The 26,394-nt window shown below is 54.6% G+C and overlaps 1 long non-coding RNA gene across 2 annotated transcripts; it reads right to left on the bottom strand.

Annotated features, from left to right (window-relative positions):
- Window positions 1-18,586: 18,586 nt before the first annotated feature.
- LOC135322918 (uncharacterized) lies at window positions 18,587-23,971 on the bottom strand. 2 transcript variants are annotated; one of them, XR_010383997.1, is made up of 5 exons: window positions 21,618-23,971; window positions 20,722-20,910; window positions 19,974-20,132; window positions 19,681-19,762; window positions 18,587-19,043 (listed from the first exon to the last, which is right to left on the bottom strand). It is a non-coding gene; the product is annotated as an uncharacterized LOC135322918 (long non-coding RNA). The 2 variants fall into 2 exon arrangements; XR_010383996.1 differs by lacking the exon at window positions 18,587-19,043 and having other exon boundaries at window positions 19,397-19,762; window positions 21,618-23,970.
- Window positions 23,972-26,394: the final 2,423 nt, after the last annotated feature.

Here is a 26,394-nt window from a genome sequence, read left to right as displayed (position 1 = left end):
AAACATTTTTAAAAAGGGGGAAGGAATCTGTGTTTGCCCCTCAGGCAGCAGCCAACACAAGCCATGCCATTGGGTTCAAACCACAAGAGAAAAAGAGAGAGCAGTGCGGGGCTTGCTTCCTGGGGTCAGCCTGGCTGGCCCGGGTGGCGACAGAGTGACTTACCTGCTGTGATGGGTGGAAATGTGACCTCAAAAGTTCAGCTGTTGAAGTCCTAACCCCCCAGTGCCTCGGGGTGCACGACCTTGCTTGGAAACAGGGTTATTACAGATGCAGCTGGTTGAGAGGGGCCCATCAGGGTGGGGCCCTAAGCCAGAATGACTGGTGTCTTTATAAAAAGGGGAAATGTGGACACAGACATGCACACAGAGAACGCCGCGAGGAGATGGAGCAGAGACCAGGGTGACGCTCCTATAAAGCAAAGAACACCAGGCCAGCGAGACACCAGCTGCCAGGGAAAGCCCTGGGGCCGAGTGCCCCTCGGAAGCAGCCCGCCCTGCAGGCACCTTGCTCTGGAACACCCGGCCTCTAGAACTGTGGTCAGCGACATCTGTCGGGTAAGCCCCCTGTCCCGTCAGATACTTTGCAAGGCAGCCTCAGGAAATGACCAGAACCCAACGGTCCCCAGCACACGAGACCTGGTTAGCCCCCAGCAGAGACAGCGCCTTCCATCCGCCCAGGGGCACCTCTGCCCTCAGTCCCCAGACAGGACTGGTGCATGAATCCTACCAGAGCCTGGAGAGAGTCAGGGTCCCTGTGAGGCCGCAGACGGACCCAGCCCTTCACCCACACTCCGCCCTCTCCAGAAACTGCATCCACAGCTGGCCTCCCGGGGCCCCCTCCCATCTGCCACTCCAGCTGGGCAGCCCGGGCAGTGAGGAGGAAGTGGGAAGGATGGCCACAAGCCATCCCAGCCACAGGCAGAGGCGTTTGGTCTCTGAGGGGAGGCAGGGCTCGCACGCAGGGCTGCCTTGGAATTTATGCCGGGCCCTCCGCCATTTCCACAGGGCTACAGCACGCCCAGCACAGAGAGGCCAGGCTGCCCCCGGGCCTTGGAGAGCAGATGCGGACCCCATCACCTCACCTGTTTCCTGCGCAACCTGCTTAGGTAGCACAAGGCACAGTCGCCCCGACGCAGCCACGGAGGTTTTCATCCTTGCTGGAAGCGAGTGTCAGGCTGGAGTGGGGCTTTTCTTCAAGCTGGAATCCCATTCCAAAACAGGGTGGTTACATCTCTAAACAGGGGATCCAGCAACTCAAAGGATGGAGTGAGAAGAATGAGGGGCACCGAGTGCCGTGGGACTTGGGTGCAACACGAAGTGGGGGTTCCTCTGCTGGAGGGAGGGGCTGGGGTGGCCGTGACCCAGGGCTGCGAACCTCCTCTCCAAGACAGTCGTAGACAGTCCCGCTCAGAGGCAGGCATCTGGACAGGATGCCCAGATGCCACCAGGGTGTCCCCAGCCCCTGGCTGTCATTCCTTCCAATTTTGTGTGAAACCAGCTTCCTACAGGAGCAGAGGGGGCAGATCGGGAGACATGAATGCATTTAAACATGAGAAGCACTAAAACCACGCCAAGCGTGTAATGAGCGCTCCTAACATCAACTGATTACAGCACCAGCCTCCCCCTCACTCTGAAAGGGCAGCCGGAGTGCCACCCCATGCTGGACACCTGCCAGGAGTATCCCCCACACCCCTGGCCCCCACCTTTGTCTGTCCCACAGTTGCCCCTCCTCTAACTCCACCCCTGGACCGGGAGCTGTTGGATGATGACAGTAACCAGGATAGTACTAACTATATTCCAATCATCCGCAAACACCAGCTGAGGGCCCGACGGGCGCAAGGCTCCATCCTGAGCCCAGGGACGGGGCCGTGGATGGGACAGGCATCTTCCTGCTCGCCCGTAGCTGGCAGTCCAGTGACAGAGGCAGTAGTAACACCGTCGCTGGTGTCAGCAGAGCCGCACGCCCAGCACTGTGTTTACAGGTACTCTGTGCGCATCATCTCAATGAATTTTCAAAACCACCTGATAGTGATCAGAGGTGCTAGTATCACCCTCATTCTATGAGAAAGTTGACACTCAGAAAGGTGAAGACATTTGCCAAGGTCACACCCAGGGGACAGCTGAGATGGGAAAGACTGGGACCAATTACCACCAACCGGCAGCATTTAGAGGGAGGCTCATATGTCATTCTCCTCCTGGCTGCCCAGGACTTCACGGAGAGGTGCTTCGGGCATGTTTCCGAATCCTCGCTGTGACCTTGGTGTCCGTGCCCAAGGCTGGCACGGCCCCTTCCAAGGAGGACGGCAAGCTTCTCAGGAGCAGGGAGAACGCTGAGGCTGCAGAACCAGGCAGCCACACTCCATAAGCATTTGCACGTTTCCTCCGAGGAGCTTCTACAGGCATTTGGGTTGATAAGCCCAAAAAATCTCTAGAAAGCATCTAATTAATGCATTTTCCCAAGTAGAATGTTTTAGTAATTGCTGTTCAAGCAACAGAAAAGCAGAGAAAGCTTTTACTGCAAATGCTGCAGGGACAGATAGAGATCCACACGGCTGCCTCTCCCGGCGCGGGCTCTCTCCCGCTCAACCTATTGACATCCATTAACACTCTTCCAGCTCTAAAGAAAAATCATCTTACTCTACCCTCCATAGGCAGGAAGCTCGGCGTTGAGCTACGGAGACTGAGTAATTGCCCGGAGTCACTGTGATGGAAAATGGCAGAAATCGCCATGAGTCACAGGGTGGGGGAAAGGCAACTGCTCAGTGACGATCATTCTGCAAGGATAATTTCTTTAATGGAAGTGGGAGCCAACGTTCGTGCCAGCGAGTACTGTACACGTATGTATAAATATCCATGGACAACGTCTAGTGTCTAAAAACGGCCGCGTGTAAATGGGCAGGCATGTGTCTGCCTTTCTAAGGAATGCCGAGCCCTGAATGGCAAAGCACCGTTCAGAAGAGATTTGTGATCATCACACGGGGCAGAAATCCTTTTGGTGAAAGGAGCCACGGACGAGGATGTTTCAAGCGTGGATGTGAAAAGCTTCTATTTGATTTGGGGCCACAAAGGATTCAAAAGACATCAAGGCATTGACAGATTTGATGGCTTTCACCAAAGGGAGAATTTCCCTGCTTCGGAATTTAGCTGAATGAAGCAAGCTAAGTTCAAATCCATGCATCTGGAAACGTTCAGTTCTGGCAGATGACACTGGGCACCGGGACCCCCAGGGAACCCCAGGTGTTGCTTGGTGCTGCTCCGCTTCACCACTGAGGGTTGGAGCCACAGCTTCAGGACCAAAACACGCTTCTGTTTTGCAAAATGAACAAGAGTCGTGCACTTTGAATGAAGGCAGCTGCTCAGTGATGCCACAGCCAAAGCCATTAAAAATCTGGTTGGCCATTTTAGGACCAAACCTTTGTCCACCTGGACAGCCTCTTCTCTACAGTCACCAACACACTGTCCTCTCTTTTGCAGCTAAGCCTCCAGAATGTCTAGGCAGCATCTTCATCTCTGTCCCTGACAGAGCCTGCGTTTGCCTGCGAGCCAGTCCCAGAGCTGACCCGGCTCTGAAAGAGAGATGCACCTTTCCCCCTGAAATGCACGTGCTCATTTCTTCTTCTTTTTTTAATTGAGCTAAAATTCCTGTAACATAAAAGTAACAGTGAATCACTCTGAAAGGTAACATTCAGTGGCATTTAGCGCAGACCGTGTTCTGCATCCGCCACCTTCCTCTTTCTGTCGGTTACACGATGCTTCCGAGGTCCATCCACACGTCAGCTGCATGCAGCGTTCCTTTTCGGGGCTGCATCACATTCTGTTGTGTGGAAAGGCTGCCTTGCGCTTATCTGTTGACGGATGCTTGGTTTGTTTGCATCTCCCAGCTATTGTGGATAAGGCTACTGCAAACATTGGTGTACAGTCGGAGTTCCCGGTCTATTTCCAGAAGTGGAGTCACTGAGTCCCACAGTAATTCTATGTTTAACTTTTTGGGGAATTCTCACAGATTTTTGATCCCTGCCCTCCTGGGTTTCCTGGCCGTTTCTCTGTCTCCTTAGCCCATCCTGGTTCTGCATATTCTGAATGCACATCCGTAGCTGCTCTGAATTCAGGGACCACACCAATGAGCACGTTTGGTGGAGGGACATCCCGTGTGATGTGCACACGCTGGCCCAAGCTCACGTCTCTTGCTGGGACCCCAGGTTAGTGCAGGTGCGGAAATACATTTCTCAGATGTAGTTGGTCTTTGTCCATGGTTCCCAGCTCTCAGCTCCCAAAACTCTTGGCATTTCCTGAGCAGGATGCTCACTGGACCAGCCTCCTGGTCTACTGGGTCCAAGTGTCCCCACCCTTCCCCTTCACGGCAAAGACTGAGGAAGTCACAGCTGAGGTCAAACCACGCACCTCTTACCTGTGTGTTGAGGTCATTACAAAGGGTGGTCCCATGCCAGGATCTTCCAGGCTCTTCTGTCCTGGCAGCTTCCAGAAGAACTGGCTGAACCAGGGCCAAGGCTGGTAGGAGAGTCCTGAACCCTAATCCTGGGAGCCCCATGCCTTCCTCAGTGCTGATCAGCAGGTTGAGGTCCCTTGGTCCTGCTCCATGCCTGGTTCCCACTGGACCCTGAGAGCCTGCCCGGCACCCTTCCTTCTCCAGCTTGAGGACCAGAGCCACTCGACGCCCCGCCCAAGCAGCCTGCACTCCCCACCGCACAAAGGTAGCTAAAACCTTCATCCACCTGAGATTGTCTGTGAGGAAGGGGAAGGGGGCCCCCACCTCTCAGCCCCAGAGCGCTGGCTCAGGGCTCGTTCACCCTGATGTCTGCTCTGCGTGTGTCAGTGGCTGTGGGACATCGTGATATATAAGAAATATACATTTGGTCATTCAGATGATCAACATACATTTCTCAGGTGTATCTGGTCTCTGTCCACGGTTCCTGGCTCTCAGTTCCCCAAACCTTTGGAATTTCCTGAGCAGTGAAAGCAACAGGCACTGAACGTCTTTCGTTACATTATTGGGTCTCTTGTCCTCAGTTTCTGAAATCCCTTCAGAGCCACAAGGTGAAGAGGGGGTCTTACTATGAATAACAAGCGTCTTTGCACCACACCCGAGTTTATGTTAATGCAGTGACTTTTGGAAGCACCTAAGGGTGAGGGCTGGTTGCCAGGGGAACCAACCAGGAATAGACAGTTGGAATTTTCAGTCCCAGCCCCCTGACTTCCAGGGAGAGGAGAGGAACTGGAGGTTAAATCTATTTCCGGTGGCCAATGGTCTATCAACCACGCCTGCCCAAAGAAGCCTCCAGAAAACCCCAAAAGAATAGGGCTTCACGAGCTCCCAGGCTGGGGAACCAGAATGCCTCCACGTGCCACCAGGCTGGGCCCCAAACTCCTCAAGGACAGGAGCCCCTTTGCTCAGGGCCTCGCCCCCTAATGCATGTCTCTGTATCTCTTTGTCTGACTGTTGATTCACATCCCTGAACAGCCTTTGAAATAAACCTGTAATCTAGCGAGTACCCCGTTTTCCTGGGTCCTGGGAGCCGCTCTGGCAAATTAATCAAACCCAAGGAGGGGGTCGTGGGAACTTCTGATGACAGAGGCACAGGTGACAACCTGGACTTGTGATTGGCATCTGAAGTGGGGACAGTCCTGTGGGACTGGGTCCTCAACCTGTGGGATCGGACACTCCCTCCAGCCAAATGATATCAGAATTGAGCTGAACCGCAGGACGCCCAGCTGGTGTCTGAGAATGAATGACTTGGTCGCGTGGGGAAGCCACCGCCGATGGCAAGCGGGCATCGGTGACGAGAGCCCTCAGCTACCATCGTGGCCCCAGGGCATCTCCTCCCCTTTCCAGCCAGGGCGGCTGTTCCTCCTCCCTCCTGCAGGGTGCCAGAGCTCTTCCCAGCAGCAACAGGAAAAGCGACACTTTTCGGGGGGGAACGAGAGATCATAAAAAGAGATCAACAATTTGCTAAGTACCCTTAAGGGAAATGTCCTATTAAGAAACAAATGATGAGCACATGCTATTGAAAAAAAAATATATATATATATATATACACACACACACATGGCTGAAGAAAAACATGGACTCCATCTCTCTGCAATGGCAGCGTGGTCCCGTCCAAACCCATAGGCTGTGTTCCCCACAGTCCACGGAAGGTACCGTTTATCCAGCCCATTATGCCGCTGGCCGCAGTCAGTCACAGCTCAAACGTTGCCACGCTTATGAAAGGCAGTTACAGTCATTTGCAAGATAATTACCATTTTAATCTCAAACCAGCACGTAGGAGCAAATTGCTTTACAAGTAACCAGGTGCTCAGTGTGTCGTGCTGGAATGCTGTGCCACCGCGGGCTTGCGTTGCTCTGTCTGCCGTGGGGGGCGGGGGTCCGCGCCTCGTGGGCTGGGGAGAGACGGGGCAGCGCCCCCCACCACCCCGCTCTGCGCCTGAGGGCGGACACGGGGAGCATCGCTTCCATCTGTCTGAGCCCTGGCTCTCTCGTTAACACAGAGGGAGGAGGGAGAGAGAGGCCGAGAACGAGAACAAGAGAGGGAGAGAGGCTGTCGGGAGCACAGAGAGGCGACAGGAGGGAAGAGGGGAGGGAGAAATCAGACAGGACCACCCCTCTCGGAGGCTGGGTGTGGGGAGAGGCTTTCTGCCAGCAGCGATACCCTGGGAAGCCGGCAAGGACACTGGTAACAAAAGACGTTGCCGAGTGGATAACTTCAGTTCCAAATGCAGGACCGTCTCTGAAAAATGGGAACATCTCATTGAAACTGATATGGGCAGGACATGGCGATGAGGAATCAGCCTGAGAAAGGGAAAACTGATCTCCAGCTAAGAGGAGAGAGGCGGGAGCTGGGGACGGCCAGCGAGGAGGGCTGTGGGAACCTGGTGGGACGGCAGATCATCCCGGCTGGATGGGGAGGAGGGCACTTCCAGCAGCGCTGTGTGTGCCCCGGGGAGTCTGAGGCGTGGCCACCACCAGCGGGGCACCTGTCACGTGCAGGCAGAGGGATGTGTGCGGCACTGAGTCACCTGAGGGTCCTGGACGAACATAGATAGGAGATGGTGTCCTGTCTGCCTGATCGCAGACGCTGAAACAGCTGGGAGCCGCCCACCCAACCGTAGCTTTAATTTCCTCTAAAATATTCCCATAAAAATGCGCATCCAACCTTGGCTACCTTCACCTGATGGCATCTGAAATATACCGAAGGGGGACACAGATCAGATCCTGGGAAGGGGGTTGGAGGAAGAGCCAGTGAGAGAAGGAGGAGGTGCCCAGAGAAGAAGGTTCCAGAAAGGGCCAGCCAGGAGCTCCTCCCGGAGGCTGGGGACAGGAAAGCAGGCAGTGGGTGTGGCCATGTGGAGGTGATTCTCACCATTGCAGGTCTGGAGGAGGGCTGGAGGGTGGGGGTTGGGGGAGGGGGGAGCCAAACAAACTGGTAGAGCTTGAATACAAGGGAAGTGGAAACCAGAGTGTGCGGACACCTTTCCAGAGGCCTTGGTGTCACGGGATGGGTGGGGTGGGGGGAGAAATGGGCCAATAAACGGAAGCGATGGTCCCTGAAAACCCCCTTCCTCCTGAACACAGCGTGTCTGTGAGAGGAGGGGGCGGGGACTCAGGAGCGAGGGGAGGTGATGGAAGCACACCCTGGGGGGGCGGCGGGTGGGCGAAGAGCTCTGGAGCAGAAGTGAGGGGCCCCCAGTCTCACTGTGAAGCTTGCCGCCCCCTCCCCCCCACAGCTCCAGCATCTTCTCCCGGAGACGCCCGCCACGGCGCAGGTCTGGACGGAGAGAGGCAACGCGCAGTGACCTGGCTCCCAGCGGTGCATCCAACAAGCCCTGGTCCTGGCTGCGCACGTGCTCCCCCTTCTCCTCCAGCCACCCCTGCGCTGCCGGTTACTCTTCCTGCTCAGGGTGCCAGTTCCTCTCCGTTCACAAGACCCAGGCACCATCTTCTCCTTGGTCCCATTTCCCCTCCGCAGCCCCTCTTCCACGAAGCTTCCACCATCTCCCCCCGGCCCCAGCCCGTCCCATCTGCGCCTGGCTTCAGCTGCCAGCACTACTCTGTTGGCTCTCTATGGCCCAGTCACCCCAAAACTTAGCTCTCGCGCTGTTCCTGAACCTCGGGAAGCCGGGAGGGGCTTAGCTGGGTGGCTCCGGCGGGGACCTCTCAGGAGGTCTCAGAGAGGCTGCATCGTCTGCAGCCCTGACTGGGGCTGGAGGGCTTGCCTCTAGGAAGGCTGCCTACGGGGCTGGCACTGGGGCATCAGCTGTCCTCCCAGGGGTGTCTCGGCCTCCAGTCCCTCCTCTTTGCACAGCTTCTCCGTAAGGATACCCTAGTTCTTTTGCAAGAAGGAAAGTGAGCCAGCTAGCAGCGGGGCACCCGACAGAAACAATGGTTTTTATAACCTGATCTCAGAAGGTCCTGCCGTGTGCTGCTGGTCACACCCACCGTGGGACAGCGGGGAGGGGACTGCACTGAGGGCCAGAGGACCCGGAGACGAGGTCCCTGGGGGCCCCGCCTCCCGAATCTCCATGCTGGGGTGAGTGAACCTGGCCTTGGTCTTGCTGGCGCACGGCTCTGAAGAAGCTGAGGGATCCTCTTTTTGTGTCTTCCAAGGTACCCTGCGCGGGGTCAGAGTTCAAGCGGGAGCCCAGCAGCCCGCGCGGGGACCTCGAGCTTCAGATCCGTGCGCGGGAACATCGCCGACGGGGTCACGTGCCCGACGCAGGCTGCAACGTCACCCCGCATCTGTGGGCGCTGCCGTGGGCCCTTCCGCAGAGAGCGCAGCCGCAGAGATCTTGCTCAGACACTCAAGGCCGCTGACTGTACTCACTTGAGCATTATTTTCCCGACACAAAGGAGGCGGATGTGAAGATAATGCTGCGATAATTTAATGACAATTCAGTGGCATGCCGCTTTTGCAAAACTGCCGTCACCCGCTGTCCTGGGCGACGGGAGACAAGAGTCTGGGGTCACCAGAGGAGTCCCCCCTCCGCCTTCCTCTCTGTACAAACCCTGCCTCCCCACAGCCCGCTGCCCCCACCCCCCATTTCCCACTCAGGCCCGGGTCATTGTCAGCTGTTCAGTTTTAATACAAATATGAAAGCAAATCAATGGAAGGCATCTCAGGAGACAACACATTCCCCATCAGACAATTACAGGGCGATTTTTCACTCCGATTTTTACAATTCAGAATGAACCTTGGAGTTTTTTTTTTCTAGCAGCGAATTCTGAAACTCTAATCTCCCTGTCAGTAATGTGATTCCCAAGGCTGAGACATGCAGGACGCCAGGGTAGACTTCTCGACATTAATATAGCAATATGTCAAGTAAAAGCTCAGTCAACAGGAGCCGCGATGCCTTTAATACACTGTGGTCCCCTCTGAGAGTCAGGAGGTGTTCTGAGCGGCGCAGTCTTCGGCAGAGGATGCCCCAAGATTGACAGTGACACATCCCGTTTCCGGGGAGTTCATTAACACAGAGACGGGCAAAAGGCAAGTATTTTGAAAATGGAGCGAAAGATGACTGTCGGGAAAACACGAGGCTGCTGTCTCCCCAACCGGCACCCACCTGTGTCCTCCCAAACTGATGCAGAGACATCAAACGCTGGCCCCTCAGCCTCTACCTGGACGTGGCTATCATCGGCCCCTAAGTCACCACGCCAGGCCACCCAGCCCACAGCCCCGCCAGGCCCAGCGCTGGGCACGAGCCCGCTGCTTCTCCTCCAGCCACCCACCCCCTCCAAGCCATGCCAATTCCCTGGGGTGGGGGGGTCTCTGTATATTCCACACGTCCACCTTGCACCTGCAAGCTGTCCTGACCCCGCCACCAGCTGGGATCCTGGTCCTCTGAGGACAAACGGCAGCTGCACCCGGCCACACCCCCTTCCACTGGTGCCCTGACCTTCCAGAATGTGCAATTTTTCTTTTTTATCAATTGAAATATAGTCGTTTTACAATGTTGTGTTAATTTCTGGTGTACAGTGTAGTGATTCAGTTTATTCGATACATATATTCCTTTTCATATTCTTTTTCGTTATAGGTCATTACAAGCCACTGAATAGAGTTCCCCGTGCTCTACAGTAGGTCCTTGTTTATCTGTTTTGTAGATGGTAGTTGGTATCTGCCAATCCTGAACTCACAATTCACCCCTCCCCACCTCCTCCCCTCCCCCTACAACTATAAGTTTGTTCTCTACATCTGTGAGTCTGTCTTGTAAATAAGTCCATTGGTGTCTCTTTTTAATAACATATCAGTGATCTCATGTGGTATTTTTCTTTCTGTTTCTGGCTTACTTCACTTAGAATGACATTCTCCAGGTCCATCCATGTTGCTGCAAATGGCATTACTTCATTCTTTTTATGGCTGAGTAGTATCCATTGTATAAATACACATCTTCTTTATCCAGTCGTCTGTCGATGGACATTTATGTTGTCTCCACGTCTTGGCTATTGTAAATAGTGCTGCCGTGAACACTGGGGTGCAGGTGTCTTTTTGAATTAAGGTTCCCTCTGGATATATGCCCAGGAGTTGGATTGCTGGATCATATGGAAAGTCTATTTTTAGTCTTTTGGGGAATCCCATACTGTTTTCCACAGGGGCTGCACCAAATTGCACTCCCACCAGCAGGGCAGGAGGGCTCCCTTTTCTCCACACCCTCTCCAGCATCTATCGTTTGTGGACTTTTGAATGACGGCCACTCTGACTGGTGCGAGGTGATACCTCACTGTCTTTGTTATCTTACTTCACCCGTTCCAACCCCGCCTTGCACTTGGGGCCCGCTGGATGCCTTCCTCTTCTCAACTCATGCCGGAGAGTCCATGATCCCTGAGTGGGCCTGGGGATCCAGGAAATCCCCAATTTTGGACGAAATTCTTTGCTTGTTGGTTTTTCTACCTGGGAGGGGAGTCTCAGGTTCCCAAAGGAGCCGTGGGCCCCAGAAGGTGGAGCCAGCCCTCCACAGAAACCAGTCCAGTCCACTCATGGGGGTGTGTGCTCACTCTGATCCCTGGAAATGTGAGCCCAGACACTGCCCTGCTTGGCTAGCGGGCAGCTGACCGGGCCACTCACATGCCCCCTGGGGCTCAGACAGCGCAGGACTGCAATGTCACTTGAGCAGGACCCGTTCCTCTGAAGCACCGTGTGCCAGCTGATCTGTCCACATTGGGATCCAAGCTACTCCTGGCTCCCATTTGGGGGCCGGGCTGGAGGACAGGCAGGGCCACCCAGGGCTTGGTCACCGTTGGGAAAGCAAGCAACCTGCTTCCTTGGAGGGGCCACTCCCCCGCCCCCTTCCCTCAACAGCCAGGTCAGCCGCCGGTCCCACCAACTCCCACAGGGGTGGACAGTCTCCCCAGCACCTCAGGACAGCAGCCAGGGCTCAGCAGGACACTCAGGTGGCTGCCACCTCACTGTATCCCCCGTCGGCCCCTTCTCTGGGCACCTGGAGAGAGAGCTCTCTGTGTCTCTTCCTTGTCTTATAAGGAAACCAGTCCTTATAAAGATTAGGGCCCTGTCCTTGTGACCTCATTTAACCCTAATTACTTCCCTCTAGGAGGTCACACTAGGGGTTAGAGCTTCACTCTATGGAGCATGGGGGGTGGAACTCAGTTCGTGACAAGCGGATACCTGTGCCACACGTGGCTTTCCTGGTCCCCGTTTACTTACCTTCTGCTGGGCAGAGCCCCTCCCTAGGCGTCCTCCCCACGTAAAGAAGAGAAGCCGTGTGAGACGAGGACTCAAGTCAGACGCAGGGGCCCCTCTTTGGACTCGCTCGGTGTCGCGACAAAGGTGCGTCTGTGGCGCCCAGGACCGCCCCTCCCCACCTCAGGAGGGCGCAGGGTTGCCGGCCGAGTCCACGAGTGCCCAGGCCTCACACTTGCTGGGGGCTTGCTCCCTCTGCGCGCTCAGCCCTCCCTCCCCGCCCCACACCAGCCCCCTGGGGTCAGCTCTGTTATCACCACCCCCAACTCCTTGAAAAGACGTGGAAACCGAGGCACAGAAGTGTTACGAAACCTGCCCACGGTCACATGGGGATAGGGCTGGCAGATTAACAGATGAAAATACAGGAAGCCCTGGTAAACCAGGATTTGAGACAAACAATGAGTAATTTTTCTCTCCTACAAAGTTACCCCCAAACATCACACGGGTGCCCTTACACTAAAACATTACCTGTCGTTTGTCTGACGTTCCGACTTACCGGGGCAATCTATATATGATCTGGTGACGCTGCCCGGTAGCAGGGGCTCAAAAAGGGTCTGAATCCAGGCTTTGAGGCTCATGCTCTTTCCAGGGGCATCCAAGAGTGCAGGGGACCCTGCCTTGGCATCAGCTCTGCGGGACCCTGGGGCAGGAAGAGGTGGGTCCACAGGGAAATCCTTGGCTCTGGCTGTGAGATCTCAGCTCCGCCACATGAGGAGGCCGGAGAGGTGACTTCAGAGGACTCCCATCTGGGTTCAGGGCTGGAGGAACGAACCTGGGAGGGGACTTGTCTGCATCGCTTAATTTCGTGTGGGGAAAGAATGTGGCGTATGTGTAAGTGAGTGTGTCTGTATACGCATGCAAGGGGTGTGCTCCGGCAGGACCACCTCCCGGGTGACAATGTCCCCAAGGACGGGCGCCTGGCCAGAGCGAGGCACCCAGGGCTCTGTGCACTTGGGGCCCCAATGACGTCAGGTGACAAAGAAGAAATGAGACCAGTCCTTACACCTGAGCAGGAAACGCCGCCAGCCCCATCCGCATCGGCTCCCAGCCCCACAGACTCGTCTGTTCGGTCATCAGCTCTGTTTACACGAAGTGCAGCCCGCACCTCCGGGCTGAAGGAGCAGGGCTCTTTGTTAGCCGCAGTAATAAACAGAGACTTCCGCCTCGCCGGCTCTCCGGGGAGGAAGTTAGTCCCGTTGCACTTCCGTCAGCCGTTAAGTTCTCAGACTCCACTCCCTGCAGATCGGCAGAGACACAGTGTGGCTAAAAACGTCCGATCAGGCAAGGGATTGGGGAGGCATCAGAACATTCCAGAGTTCCCGACTGTCTGTGACCAGACTAATTAAAAAAAAAGGTTTAAAAAGTTGGCCACTCTTTGGGAACATTCTGACCCCAAAAGAAGGCTAAAGAGACTTGGACCAGGTGGTCAGCGCAGCTGTCAGAGAGAGAGCGTCTGGAACGATCTGGCCCCCTCTCAGCCCGGCCGGCGGACTCGGGCCAGCGGCCACCCTCTCCCGCCGCCCCGGAGACGGCTCGCACAGCCCCGCCTCGCTCGCCGGGCGCCGGCTCCGTCGTAAGACGCATCAGGGGCTGAGTGAGGTGGACAGGGGCCTGGGTCTGCTGAGCAGAGGGCAGTGCCCAGCCTGGGTTTGTCAGGGACTTTCAACTTGAATGAGCGGCTTCCGTTCTCTTCAATCCAAGTTAAAAGCCCGCCTCTTCCAGGCTGTCATCCAGACCGTTCTAACCGTTCCCCAACCATCATCTCTTTGCGGAACAAGAAGCCTTTTGAATCTGCGGTCGCTCCAACATAGATCACTAAAGGCAGAAACAAGTCTCTTCCAACAAGCGTTTTCAGGACTGGCTTTATTTTTCTGGAGACTCTAAAGGGTTTGTCCCTCTCGTCCATCCTTCATCACCCACATGGTCAGGCTATCCATCTAATGTCTTCTAGCTCCTGAATGTAAGCTCCAGGAGGGAAGGAGTCTTTGTCTGTGTCATTCCCTCACGTGCCAGGACTTTTGCCTGACGCCACCAGATGATCAAGGAGTCGCCCTTGGAAGAGTGAACTATCACCAGCAAAATCCTTTCCTGAATTTGTCTGCTATTCCTTCACTCATCCATCCTCTCATGCAGACAGAGCAGGGTTGCAGGCTGGGTAACCAAGGGAGGCTTCCTAGAGGACGTGGCCTGGAGCATTTAGCCAGGTCTGGGTGGAGGGTAGGTGACAGAGCGCCCCAGGCTGAGTGCAGCCTGACCCCCAAAAGGCACAATGACTTCTAAGAAAAGGGACAGAGAAGGCTGGTTGCTCTGTGCCCACGGGGGTGGCCACTGCACACAAGACTTGCAGGAGCTGCGAGGTGGAAGGACCACAGGGGACACTAACAGGGCTCCAGTATGTAGAGGAGAAAACAGGCCCAGAGATGCTGCAGACTTACCCGAGTTCATCGTGAACGATCAGAGGCAGGTTAGGACCAAGATGGCCCCCATGCCCTTCCTCCTGTGGCATCAATGACTGAACCTCGCCCACATTGCCCCCCAAAGAGCTGGCTGTCAGGGTGGATGGGCTGGCAGAACGCCTCTGATGGGGAAGGTGAGCATCCGCTGACTTGCAAAGAGACACAGGAGAACATCCCCTGGTGGGGAAGGCGGGTGAGGAGGAGAAGGCGGGCGGACAGCAGGGATGCTGTGAGGGAGGCGGCTTACATACACTGGATGCTCAAAGTCCATCTCATGGCCTTTGCTTTGAGCAAGTAACCCTGCAAAATCTCTCCAATAAAGAAGCAAGAAACTCATGTACAACCGAGGACAGAAATCTGAGCAGTAAGATGCTCAGCCAGCCACAGCCTCCCGGAGCGGGGAGGCAGCGCCAGCCTCCTGCTGCAAAGAAAATGACCTCCTCCTTTAGCTGCACCTCACTCGTGATCAACATGAAATCCCCAGAATGAGACCCTGGGTAGAAACGAGGTAGACTCAGACAATTCCAACTGGAAGCCAGCCAGCTCTCCCCCGTGGCTCGGCCGTTTATAGACTTCAACTCCATCTCCGATCCCACCTAGAATCTGTTTGCCTCATAAGCTCCTCAGTCTTGTAGACACAGAGACATTTGTCCACCCTAGCTTTACGAAGCAGCAGCCCGGGCGTGCGTGCGGCATAAAGATGTTTCAGCAACAGTCGAGATCCCTGCAGAGTCCACTGCCTTCCCGGCCTGCGCCCCACGGAGCATGACAGCACCGCCCCAGGCCCCTGCACCACAGCTGCGCCCATCACAGGCAGAAAGCCCACCTCCTAGCCCAGATCGTTCCCCATCAAACTCCCGAGCCGTCCTCCACGCAGACCCCACAGGGGCGGTAAAGCCGGAACTCCCACCCTGGGCCGGTGGACACCCCAGTCTCTGAGATGCTCAGGTTTCCCTGATTGTGTTCATCTTTGTAACTGCTGTTAAAATCACAGGCAGCCCTGGCCTTAGAATGCTCCCTCCTGCTCCCTGAGTGCTCCCTCCCTGCTCTCTGGCTGCTCCCTCCCTGCTCCCTGAGTGCCCCTCCCTGCTCTGGCTGCTCCCTCCCTGCTCTCTGAGTGCTCCCTCCCTGCTCTCTGGGTGCCCCTCCCTGCTCCCTGGCTGCTCCCTCCCTGCTCTCTAGGTGCTCCCTCCCTGCTCTCTGGGTGCCCCTCCCTGCTCCCTGGCTGCTCCCTCCCTGCTCTCTGGGTGCCCCTCCCTGCTCCCTGGCTGCTCCCTCCCTGCTCTCTAGGTGCTCCCTCCCTGCTCTCTGGGTGCCCCTCCCTGCTCCCTGGCTGCTCCCTCCCTGCTCTCTAGGTGCTCCCTCCCTGCTCTCTGGGTGCCCCTCCCTGCTCCCTGAGTGCTCCCTCCTGTACTTGAAGTGCTCCCATCCAGTCCCCCAATGCTCCCTTCATCCCAACACCCAGTTCCAGCCCTGAAGAATGGCATCTATTCCGTAGTGTGTTGAGTGGTGGCCCCTAAGTATGTGCCTGTCCTAGTCTCTAAATCCTGTGACTATGGCCATATATGGAGAAAGGGTCTTTGCAGATGTAATTAAGTTGAGGATCGTGACATGGGATCGTCTTGGGTTATCTGTCATTGGCCCTAAATTCAGTAAGTGTCTTTAGAAAAGACAGAGGAGGAGAAGTACCGACACAGAGGACGGGCCATGTGAGGAAGGCGGCAAAGATGGAGGGACGCCCCGGAGCCCACGGAAAACCTGGAGCCCCCAGGAGCTGGAAGAAGAGGGTAGGACCCTCCTAGAAAGGTGGTGCAGCCCTGCTGACACCCTGATTTTGTGCTTCTGGCCTCCGGAACTGCAGGAGAATCAATTTCTGTTGTTTTGTGCCCCAAGCTGTGGCCACTGCCGTGGCGGCCCCGGACCACGTGCAGGCTCTGTGGCTCTTCTTCACATCATAGCGAGATCTCTTGGTGCCCTGTCCCTGCTCCCCTCACCCCATTTTACTAATGCCTAAGCTTGACCCAGCATCTTTGAACCCCCCACCTGCCTCCCTGGGCAGCTGTTGGCTCCACTCCCAGTTCGTCTGACCCCATAGGTTGGCAGTGCCTCACATGAGGGAAGGGAGCAGTTTGAGGCATCAGACAGAGAGTTAGAGACAGGGCGGTCACCGTGCAGACCCCACACTCCCCACTGATTCACTGCGGTGCATAGTGAGACGGGAAGACAACCCGCATGGCCAGAGGCGCTTCCTCGGTCCCGGGGCCTCTGCGAGGCCAGCCAACCACGCTCTGTGACAGGCGTGGCACTGGTGGCCCCTTCCAGAAACACTTTTCTATCCTCTTCGCAGTAATTCACTCAGACCAGAGACTAGCCGAGAGCTGGGGACCTGAGCCAGGACTCACAGGAGACTCCACAGCTGCCTTTAGGGGCTTGCAGACCCTCACATGCCAACCAGGCATCGGGAGACAGAAGACCTGCCCTGCCCTGGAGTTACCGCAGGAGGAGACCCAGACCAGGATGCGCGTCCACCTGCCCACAGAGGGTGGGAGGCGCTGGGGAGTGCCTTTCCGCTGCGGGCGCCCCACCCCCTCCCGCTGCTCCCCCCCTCCCCGGACTCCGTCCCCAGGGGGCTGGGCAGCGTGCCCCTCCACTTGGTTAGTTACTCACAAGGAGACAAGTGACACACACAAAAACCTCATTTAAACAGTGAGGGGACAGATTCTCCTTCAGAGCCTCCAGCAGGAACACAGCCCTGCCCACACCTTTCCAGACACCCACTGAGACCTGTGTTAGATGTCTGACCTCCAGGACTGCAGGACGTTAAATCTGCGTTGTTTTAAGGCACCAAATTGGAAATAATTTGTTACAGTAGCAAATAGAGACTCATACTGGGCCACGCTCTGCGTCAGACCACAGCCACGTCCAGCCGCTTCTGGGCAGAAGGCCTCTGGTGGGCAGGGAAAGCACACCACGCTAAGCACAGGGAAACTGGACAGAGGCAGCGTGAATTCCAGCAAAGGACCCTGAGTGGGCGCCTTTCAGCACTTTTGGAATCAGACATAGCTGGGCTCTAATCTCAGCTCAGCCACTTCCTGGTGTCGTGATCCGAGGGGGTGGGGGCAGGTTTCTCCTCCTCCCTGAGGATTGGTTTCTACAAACTAAGAGCTTTAAACACACACACACACACACACACACACACACACACACACACACACACACACACACACACACATACACACACCAGGCAGAGTTATTGGGAAGCATCTAATGAGGGTGTTTCTGGATGAGGTTAACCTTTGAACCACGGACTGAAAGCAGATGGCCCTCCCTGCTGGGGGTGGGCCTCGTCCAATCAGTTGAAGGTCTGCATAAAGCAGAATGGCTGACCTCCCTCCGAGGTAGAGAGAACTCCTCCTGCCTGACTGCCCTGACCTCGGATATTAGCATTTTCCTGTCTTCGGACACTGAAACCTTGACTGTCCTGGGTTAGGCCTTCGGACTTGGACTGAAACTACACCATTGGTCCTCCCAGGTCTCCAGCTGACCAACAGCAGGCCTTGGGATATCTCAGCCCCCATAATTGTGCAGGACATCTCCTTGTGATAAACATCTCTCTCTCTCTCTCTCTCTCTCTCTCTCTCTCTGTCTCTGTCTCTGTCTCTTTACACACACACACACACACACCTCTTATCAGTTCTGTCTCTCTGAACACTGATTAATAAACGGGCATTGGTTCTAGCTCCCTGCCAGGCGCACAGACGCCCAGTCAGTGGTTGGGGGTGGGGGGCACAGTGGGATCTCAACCACTCACAGGATTCTGTGCTCCACCCACCGCCCCCCTAGAATGTGTGTCCCACAGGCCAGCCAGGACATTCAGCGACTGCCCAGCAGGAAGGTCATTCCCCCACCACAATGAGAGGTCAGGCACCCTGGACACCTAAGCTGGGAGCCGGTGGCCTTATGGCTGCAGCCATGATGGTGTGGTGAGCGGAGGTGCGGAGTTGGGGTGGGGGGCTGGGCAGGCGGCCCCCTCTGTGGTCTCCAGCCAGCCTCTCTCCGTCTTGGAATGCCTTCCTTGGCCTGCCTTCAGCTGTTCTGACTCTGAGTCGCCAAGGTCAAGATCACCAAAGGTTTGTCCCCAGCATTTCCCTGCTCTGACCCTGTGTAAGCATCCAAGGCTGGCAGAGCCTCCTGCTGCTAGCCTCTGCCCAGCTGCCGCCTCCTTCCAGAAACTTGCTTTTCTCCCATCCCCCCAGAAGCTTCTTGAATCTCTGCTTTTGGTGGCATTTCCAAGTTGCCAGGCCAGTAACTAACGGAGTCATTAAGAGAAAAAAGAAAAAAAAAAAACAGAAAAGCAAAAGAACAATTGTGGTTGTTCTCACAGCCCCTGGGGCCTGGGGACCGTCCCCAGGTGTGCATTAACATACTGGGGACCGGCAGGAAGCACAGACACCCGCCTGCCTGCCCGGAGCCACATTTTCCTGCTCCCTTCCACACAGGAGGGCAAGTTGGAAGGAAATGCTGGTGAAAGAGGACAGCTCAGAACTTAACTAGGAATAGACTTACCATATGACCCAGGAATCCCACTCCTGAGCTTGTATCCAGAAGGAACCCTACTTCAGGATGACACCTGCACCCCAATGTTCATAGCAGCACTATTTACAATAGCCAAAACATGGAAGCAGCCTAAATGTCCATCAACAGGTGACTGGATAAAGAAGATGTGGTGTATTTATACAATGGAATACTACTCAGCCATAATAACCGACAACATAACGCCATTTGCAGCAACATGGATGCTCCTGGAGAATGTCATTCTAAGTGAAGTAAGCCAGAAAGAGAAAGAAAAATACCACATGAGATCGCTCATATGTGGAATCTGAAAAACAAAAACAAAAACAAACAAACAAACAAAAACAAAGCTTAAATACAGGACAGAAATAGACTCATAGACAGAGAATACAGACTTGTGGTTGCCAGGGGGGCGGAGGGTGGGAAGGGATAGACTGGGATTTCAAAATTGTAGAATAGATTACACTGTATAGCACAGGGAAATATACACAAAATGTTACGGTAGCTCACAGAGAAAAAAATGTGACAATGAGTGTGTATATGTCCATGTATGACTGAAAAATTGTGCTGAACACTGGAATTTGACACAACATTGTAAAATGATTATAAATCAATAAAAAATGTTAAAAAAAAAAAAAAAAAAAGAACTTAACACAGCACAGACTGTACCCTCAAGGAGGCGGCCAGCCCTCCTGGTACCCAGCTGGCAGCTCCCAGGCACCCTATTCTTTGGCAGCTGGCGAGCCCACCTGCTCCAGAAAGCCTCGTTGACTGCTCTGATGCTCGCCAGAGGCGAGACCCATCCCTGCTCCCTGCCCCGGGCTGGCTGTTGCCCCCAGACGGGCTTGGCTTGTTTCGCCACCAGGGCCAGACAGCTGTCACGTCTGGATGCTCCTCCTGTTTCTCTTTCCTTTGAGACCAGGGGGTCCCCAGAGCTCACTTACCTTTCGCTGATGAACTCGCACAGAGAAACTGGCTCTGCCGGCTTCATTCATCCAGACCTTTTGTTGGGTTTTGATTTCAACCCTGCAAAAAAAAGACAAAAAAAAAAAAAGTCACAAGGATGGTACAAAGAACTCCCGTAGACCTTACACCCAGATTTACCAGTTGCTCACATTTTGTACCGTTTGCTTTGCCATCGCCCCTCCCCCCTCCATTTTCCTAAGGAGGGGGGAAGTCCTCTTACAAAACCACAGCCCAGTTAGCAAAATCAGGGGATTTAACCTTGATACAGTACCCTCATCTCGTCCACCGCACAGTCACATTTCATCAGGTAGCGGCAGTGTCCTTGTGTCGTGTTTTGTCTCCTGGGACCCACGCACACACTCACACATCGTCTCCCCGTCTCTTTAGCTTCTTCAGTCAGAAACAGTTCCTTCTAGCTCTTGACCTTGACCTTTCCGGGCAGGAGAGGACAGTTACTTTAGATCGTGCCTCTGTGTTTACCTGTACTCTCTCTTGATCAGATCCAGGCTGTGCGTTTCATCAGCCGTGCGTGGGGCGATGCCATGTCCTCACCACCAGGCACGGGAGGTCCTGTGTTGGGACGGATCTTTGATGCCCTGGTTAATGTTGTGTCCTCCAGCCCTCCCCACTGTAAATTTACCTGTTCCCTTTTATGACAGATAAATAATTTAATTCTTTGATTCTATAAATATCCTGTTCATTGTCACAACTTTCACCCACTGGTTTCAGCATGCGTTGATGGCTTTTTAAATCCTTTATTCTTTACTAAGTAGAATTCCAATCAGGAGAACTCTCCCTCTCCCCAGTTTATTCTTCATTTATTTATTATTTATATCAATGTGGACTCACTGGTTTTATTTTGTTCAATGGGCTTTAATCCATTACTATTGTTACTTATTTAGAAGCTCAAACTGTCCCAGATTTGGCCGCCCCCACCAGCTGGCCCCAGCATCCTTTGCAGAGCCCTTCACTCTGAGTACTTCATTACTTCCTGATGCCACAAGATATTCCAGAATTACCTCGTGCTTTCCCTGGTCTCGGGCCTGGGGCCTGAAATCAGCCTTTTCTCCAAGAAACCCTGGTTCCTATGGATGGAGAGTTAGAAACCAGGAGCTGGATGCTGCGTCAGGTGGGACCATTGAAACTGGGTGTCATGGCTTCGAAGCGCTCTCAGCAGACAGAGCTAAGAGATACGAGGCAGTAAATAGCTAGATGATGGATTAGATAGAGAGATACATGGAACGGATATAAATACACGCATATATGTTACTGTTCAAACTCGTCCTGCTCACCACACAACAGCCCAGTAGAGAGATGAGGTGTTTGGGGCAAGGAATATCGACTTCACTCAGAAAGCCAGCAGACTGAGAGATGGCAGACCGATGTCCTGGAGAACAATCTTCCCCTAAGTCAGAATTCAGGCCCCTTTTATACTAAAAAGGGGAGGGGTATGCCTGGTTGTTGCAAACTTCTTGGTGTTGGAATCCTTTGTTTTTGCAGCTGTCCATGTGGGTCAGAACATGGTGTCCCTGTAAACCTCTGACAAAACAAATATTGTTTTCTATTCTGCAACTTTTTATCTTTGTATGAATGGGAAAGTGTTGCACCCTTAGAGGGCAGAGCCTTGAGAACGCGCTGCCCTGTATATTTCAGGCAATAGGCAACGTTCTTTTACAAAAGGTGCAGAACCAGCAGGACTGAGCCCAGGAAACAGCCCAGGGTTAGAGCCAGAGGAACAGAAGTAACACAGAGTCATATTTGTTCTTTTATCTTACATATAAATATATGTGACACAAATAGAGAAATATATTTAGATGTCTGTGTATTTTACATACAGTTTCTGTACATATGTGTGTACATTATAAGCATATGCGTTTGTATCTGCACACACACACACACAGAGCAATGAACTCACCCTGGCTCCTCCAGCTCCAATTTACAAGGCACATTCTAATCCTCCTCCTGCCCACGCTGTAACTCCCTCCTTCATCAGTGGGAGATTGAACTGCCGTTATTCTCGATATATTTACCCATTTGCTCAAAATTGGAATAAAGAGAAAATAGTTTTAGAATTGCCAACCCATACCACTGTAATAAGCAAGCCTGCTAACTACCGCTCAATGTGCGTTTACAACTGTGGGGGGTGGGGGTTAAGTAAAATTCACATGCTATACACTGCACAGATCTTAAACTATCACTTTATGAGCTTTGAGAAAGGCATATGCCCACATAACATGCACGCCTTCCAAAATGCAGAGGGGGCCCTCAGCGAAACAGCTTCCTCGTGCTCCTTCTCAGTCAATGGCCCCCAGAGCAGCCTCTGGTCTCATCCTTTATCATAGCTTCATTTCACTTGCCCTAGAACTGCATGTAAACAGAACCGCACAATACGTACTCTCATGTATTCAGCCTTTTTTGGTCCATCTTAGTGTCTGTAAGATCCATCCATGGGCTCCTTATTGCTAGGTACCTGTTTCCAATTTACTGCTGAGTAGTTTTCTATCATGCAAACATACCATTATTTGCTTATCCATTCTCCTGTATGACCATTGGGTTACTACTCTTTGTCTATTATAAATAAAGTAGATACAGAATTTTGGTACATGTCTTTTTGGGAATCCATGTTGTCAGTTCTCTTGGGTAAAACCTACCTGTAGAATTGCTGAGTCAAAAGAGTAAAACTAACTTTATAAGAAAATGCCAAACTTTTCCCCACATTCACATCACTTTTTCTCCCCCCGGACCGTGTCTGAGAGCTCTGGCTGAACCAGGTCCTCACCAACACGTGGTATCACCAGTCTTGTCAATCATTCTAGCAGGTGTATAGTGAGATCTCTCTCTCTTCTTAATTGCTGGACATTTAGATTTTTAAAACTATTTGATACTGCAATGGTGAACATCCTGATACCTACGTTTTATGTTTAAATTTTACTCTTTCCTTAGGGAAGACTCCCAGCCGTAGACTTAATTAGTCCAAGAATATGAAATTTCAGAATTTAACTTGCCAACTTATGCTCCCACTTAGAGTGCGTCCCACTAAGATTGCCCATCACCCCAACTTTTAGCAGGATTCGGTATGACCATTAAAAAAAAAAAGTGTGGCCAATTTTTACACTGTTGTGTTGGGAGTGTACTGTTCAAATCAGAACGTCTGCTAATGAATTTTCCCGGAGTAACCATGACCAGGTCAGGCAATAGAGTGCGGTTATCACCCCCAGACACCTACTCTTGCCTCCCTGACCCCAGCCCTGCCCACAATAAGGGCTCTCCTGGGAGTGAGGGTTGGACCCTGGTCAGGCCAGCTCCAGTGTGGGGTCTCATGAGCCCCACGTGACCCTGACTCTCACCTGCACACCGTTGGCTGCTGGGGGAGGGTCCAGTGGCTGTGGACAGACCATTATCCACAGGGGGACACAGCAGGGACGCGGACAGCTCCCAGGAAAAATCCCACACATCCAGTGATGCCACATCCAGTTCCCACAACATTCAACTCTGCCACCTTGAATGTGCCCTCCAGTCCCTGGTCATCGGACAAGCCTGTGCTTCCCCATCACAAGTGCTCATGGGCAGTGAAGGGGTGCGTGGGGCACAGAGGTGGCAGAGCAGGGGGAAGGACTGGGGTGACCCGCCGCCCCACCTCAGAAAGCAAGAGAGACGCAGATAAAACGCGTGTTCTTTAAGCATCGCCAGGAAGACATTTTCCTTTCCTGGGGCCGTGGAGACGCCCAGCCCAGTCCCCTCCTCTGAGCCTGCCCGTCATCCCCGGGGGCTGAAGTCACTTCCTCTCACCTGGCGCATCTTTTCCGTCAGAACCAGGGAGCCAGGCAAGCCTGACTCATCAGGGCAAGCTGCCATCCGACACCCCCCTTCTCTTTTCTTGGGGCAAGTGAAGTGGGGCTGGAGCCCACGCTGACTGCCTCTGGCCGTCTCCTCCGGCTGAGTTTGGACCCACGTGGTCAGGGACAGCTCGCTCACCAAGCTGACTGTGCCCCAAGGCACACAGAGGACAGAGGATGGGAACCAGCATTGTGCCACCCCTTCTGGCAGGACAGGTGACCTCCGAGGCCTCTCAGCTCGGACCCGACACCTCAAAACACAGGCTGGAAACAAGCCAGCTCAGGAGACTTGCTAAGGATTCAGCGCTCCTTGCAGACACCCGGGGCTGGGTGAAGAGCTCGAGAAACTCAGCCTTGACTCTGCCCCTGCGGACTGTCGTGGGAAAGGGGGCTGGACGTCGCAGCATCTCTGACCCCTGCGGACTGTCGTGGGAAAGGGGGCTGGACGTCGCAGCATCTCTGACCCCTGCGGACTGTCGTGGGAAAGGGGGCTGGACGTCGCAGCATCTCTGATAAATGGGGTGGCAGAGGCCGGGAGGAGGGGACGGGCAGCAAGGCCCTTCCCTGTCTTCCTGCTCCTTCCGAGATGGAGAAGCTTGGAACCCGCAGGTCTCAGCCGGGATGGGGAGAAGCTGTGTGACTTACTCTTCCTTCCTGTCGCCTGATCACCGTCAGCTGGCTGAGGGGCTCAGCACACCCCAGGCCATCCCAAACTGGAAATGATTAGTTACATAATGCAATATTAAGGCTATAAGTCTTCCCGGGAGCAGAACCCATAAACCCTGGTTTTTATTATCCACTCACTGCGCAGACAGACCCTGGCTGTTCCTTCATCGCAGCACAATTATCCTACAATTACTGTTATATTGTTAAGTAAATAGTGCGCCCGGAAGCGGCAATTCCAGGGCTCATAAATATATAAGCAAACACCACGCGAGGCCCTGGGAGCCAAGGGAAGGAGACAGGATGAGGGCACAGGTGGTTGGAGCCTCCGGTGGGAACACGACACTCTGAGGCTGCGCCCATCCAGCCTGGGTCGCTGGCATGAGGGCGTCCCCTTAGACAAAGTGGCTGCGGGCTGTCACCCCTGTAGAGACTCCTTTCATGAGCCAGGGAGCATGTGGGTAAAACACAGGGGACCAAGCAAACTCTCCCAGATTTTTTTTTTTTAAACAAGCATGCTCATTGCATCTTTATACATAACAACTCAAAACTGGAAACAGCCCACCCACAGGAGAGTGGATAAACAAACAGTGGCTTATTCATGCAATGGGATTCTAGTCAGCAGCAAAAAGAAGTGAGCTGGGACAGGCAGCAACAGAGAGGCAGCTCTGACGGTGGTGATGGTGAATGACAGAAGCCGGGAATGAGAGAGCAGAGCGCGTGGCTCCAGGTGCATAAAGTTCTAGAACAGAGGAACTGAATCCATGACTTCAAAGGGGAACCAGTGGTGGACTCGACGGGGCAGGAGGGAACTTTCTGGGGTCATGGTGCCCTACATCTTAGCAGGAGATTGACTTACCCAGGTGTGTGCACGTGTCCAGACTCATCCGATGGCACCTCCTGGCTTTGAGTTTCGATAATGAAGCCACTAGGGCAAAGGACAGAGAATGCTGTGGCCTCATCTGCCGAAAGCACCCCACGTGGGCCGTGTCCCGTGGCTGAATGGCTGAACACGTGCCCCCAGTCTTGTCGTCCACCCCAAGGCACAAGTTGGGGGTGGCGGCATCGCTCCAGCCCCTCCTGTGCCCGTCCTGTGGTGAAACTGGACCTGGCAGATGGAGAGGACATTCCAGGGACCCGTGACTGTGTTCCTGCTGACCCTGGGCTCTGGGGACAAGGCACTAGCTGCACTTGCTGACACACGTGCTGGGAGGCGGCCGCGCTTGTGTCCCCGGCACAGAGGACTTTTGAAGCATTGCCACGGCCGCTTCCTTGCTTCAGTTTCCCCTGGGGCGACCCTCTGGAGCAGTCAGGACTGGCGTCCCCATTCTTGTTGAAAGATCAGTAACCCGCAGCTCAGAAAGGCCCAGCGGGTCCATCTGAGGCCCGGCGCCTAGTCAGAGACGTCGCCGAGACAAAACCTCCGGGTCCCCGGGGGCGGCTCCTTCCACGCCCCTTTCCTTAAAGAAATGGACGAATGAAAGCCAGCTGGTTAGGTCCTAAGGCAAAATACGCGCGGCGTCTGTGGGGGGCGGAACAACAGCCCCCTACAGCTGCTGACGTCCTAAGCCCAGAGCCCGCGCCTGCGCCGGGTCTCACAGCAGGGGAAGGATGGAGGCCAACGGCATTAAGACTTAAGACGCTCCATCCGCCGACCTGGAGCTGGAGAGGGTCCTGCGTCACTGGGTGGCCTCAGCGGCAACCTAAGGGCCCTCAACCGGGGAAGAAAGACGCGGAAGAGGCAGAACCAGAGAGAAAGCAGCGGGAAGGAGACGTGGCCTCAGACACGGAGCAGGGGCCAGGCCCGGGGAACACAGGTGCCTCCAGAAGCCGGGAAACGCAGGCAAGCGGAGCTCCCCGGAGCCTGCGGAGGGACGGCGGGACGGGCGGGGCTGAGCGGCTGCGCCTGCGCCGTCGGCGTCACGGCCGCGGAGAGCTCAGCGACAGCCCGGGCCCCTCCGCGCCCTCGGCCCCTTCCCGTGCGACGCTGTGGTCTGGGGGCCCTGCCACCTCAGACGGGAGCCCGGTGACCCCCCACCACCACCCCCCACCCCCCAACAGGGCTCAGGGAGCGTGGGCTCCCCCCGCCCGCCCCGGGAGGTCGGCTCCTGGCAGCGCCTGCTCCCGGCGGGCCTTCTCCTCTCCGACCCCGGGCTCTTGCGGGGAGCTAGGAACCGGGCCTCGGTCACGCCG

Source organism: Camelus dromedarius, chromosome 14 (genome assembly GCF_036321535.1).
Source record: "Camelus dromedarius isolate mCamDro1 chromosome 14, mCamDro1.pat, whole genome shotgun sequence".
NCBI lineage: Eukaryota > Metazoa > Chordata > Mammalia > Artiodactyla > Camelidae > Camelus > Camelus dromedarius.
The sequence above is the reverse complement of the archived record's forward strand: the minus strand, read 5'-3'. Positions and strand labels throughout refer to the sequence as shown.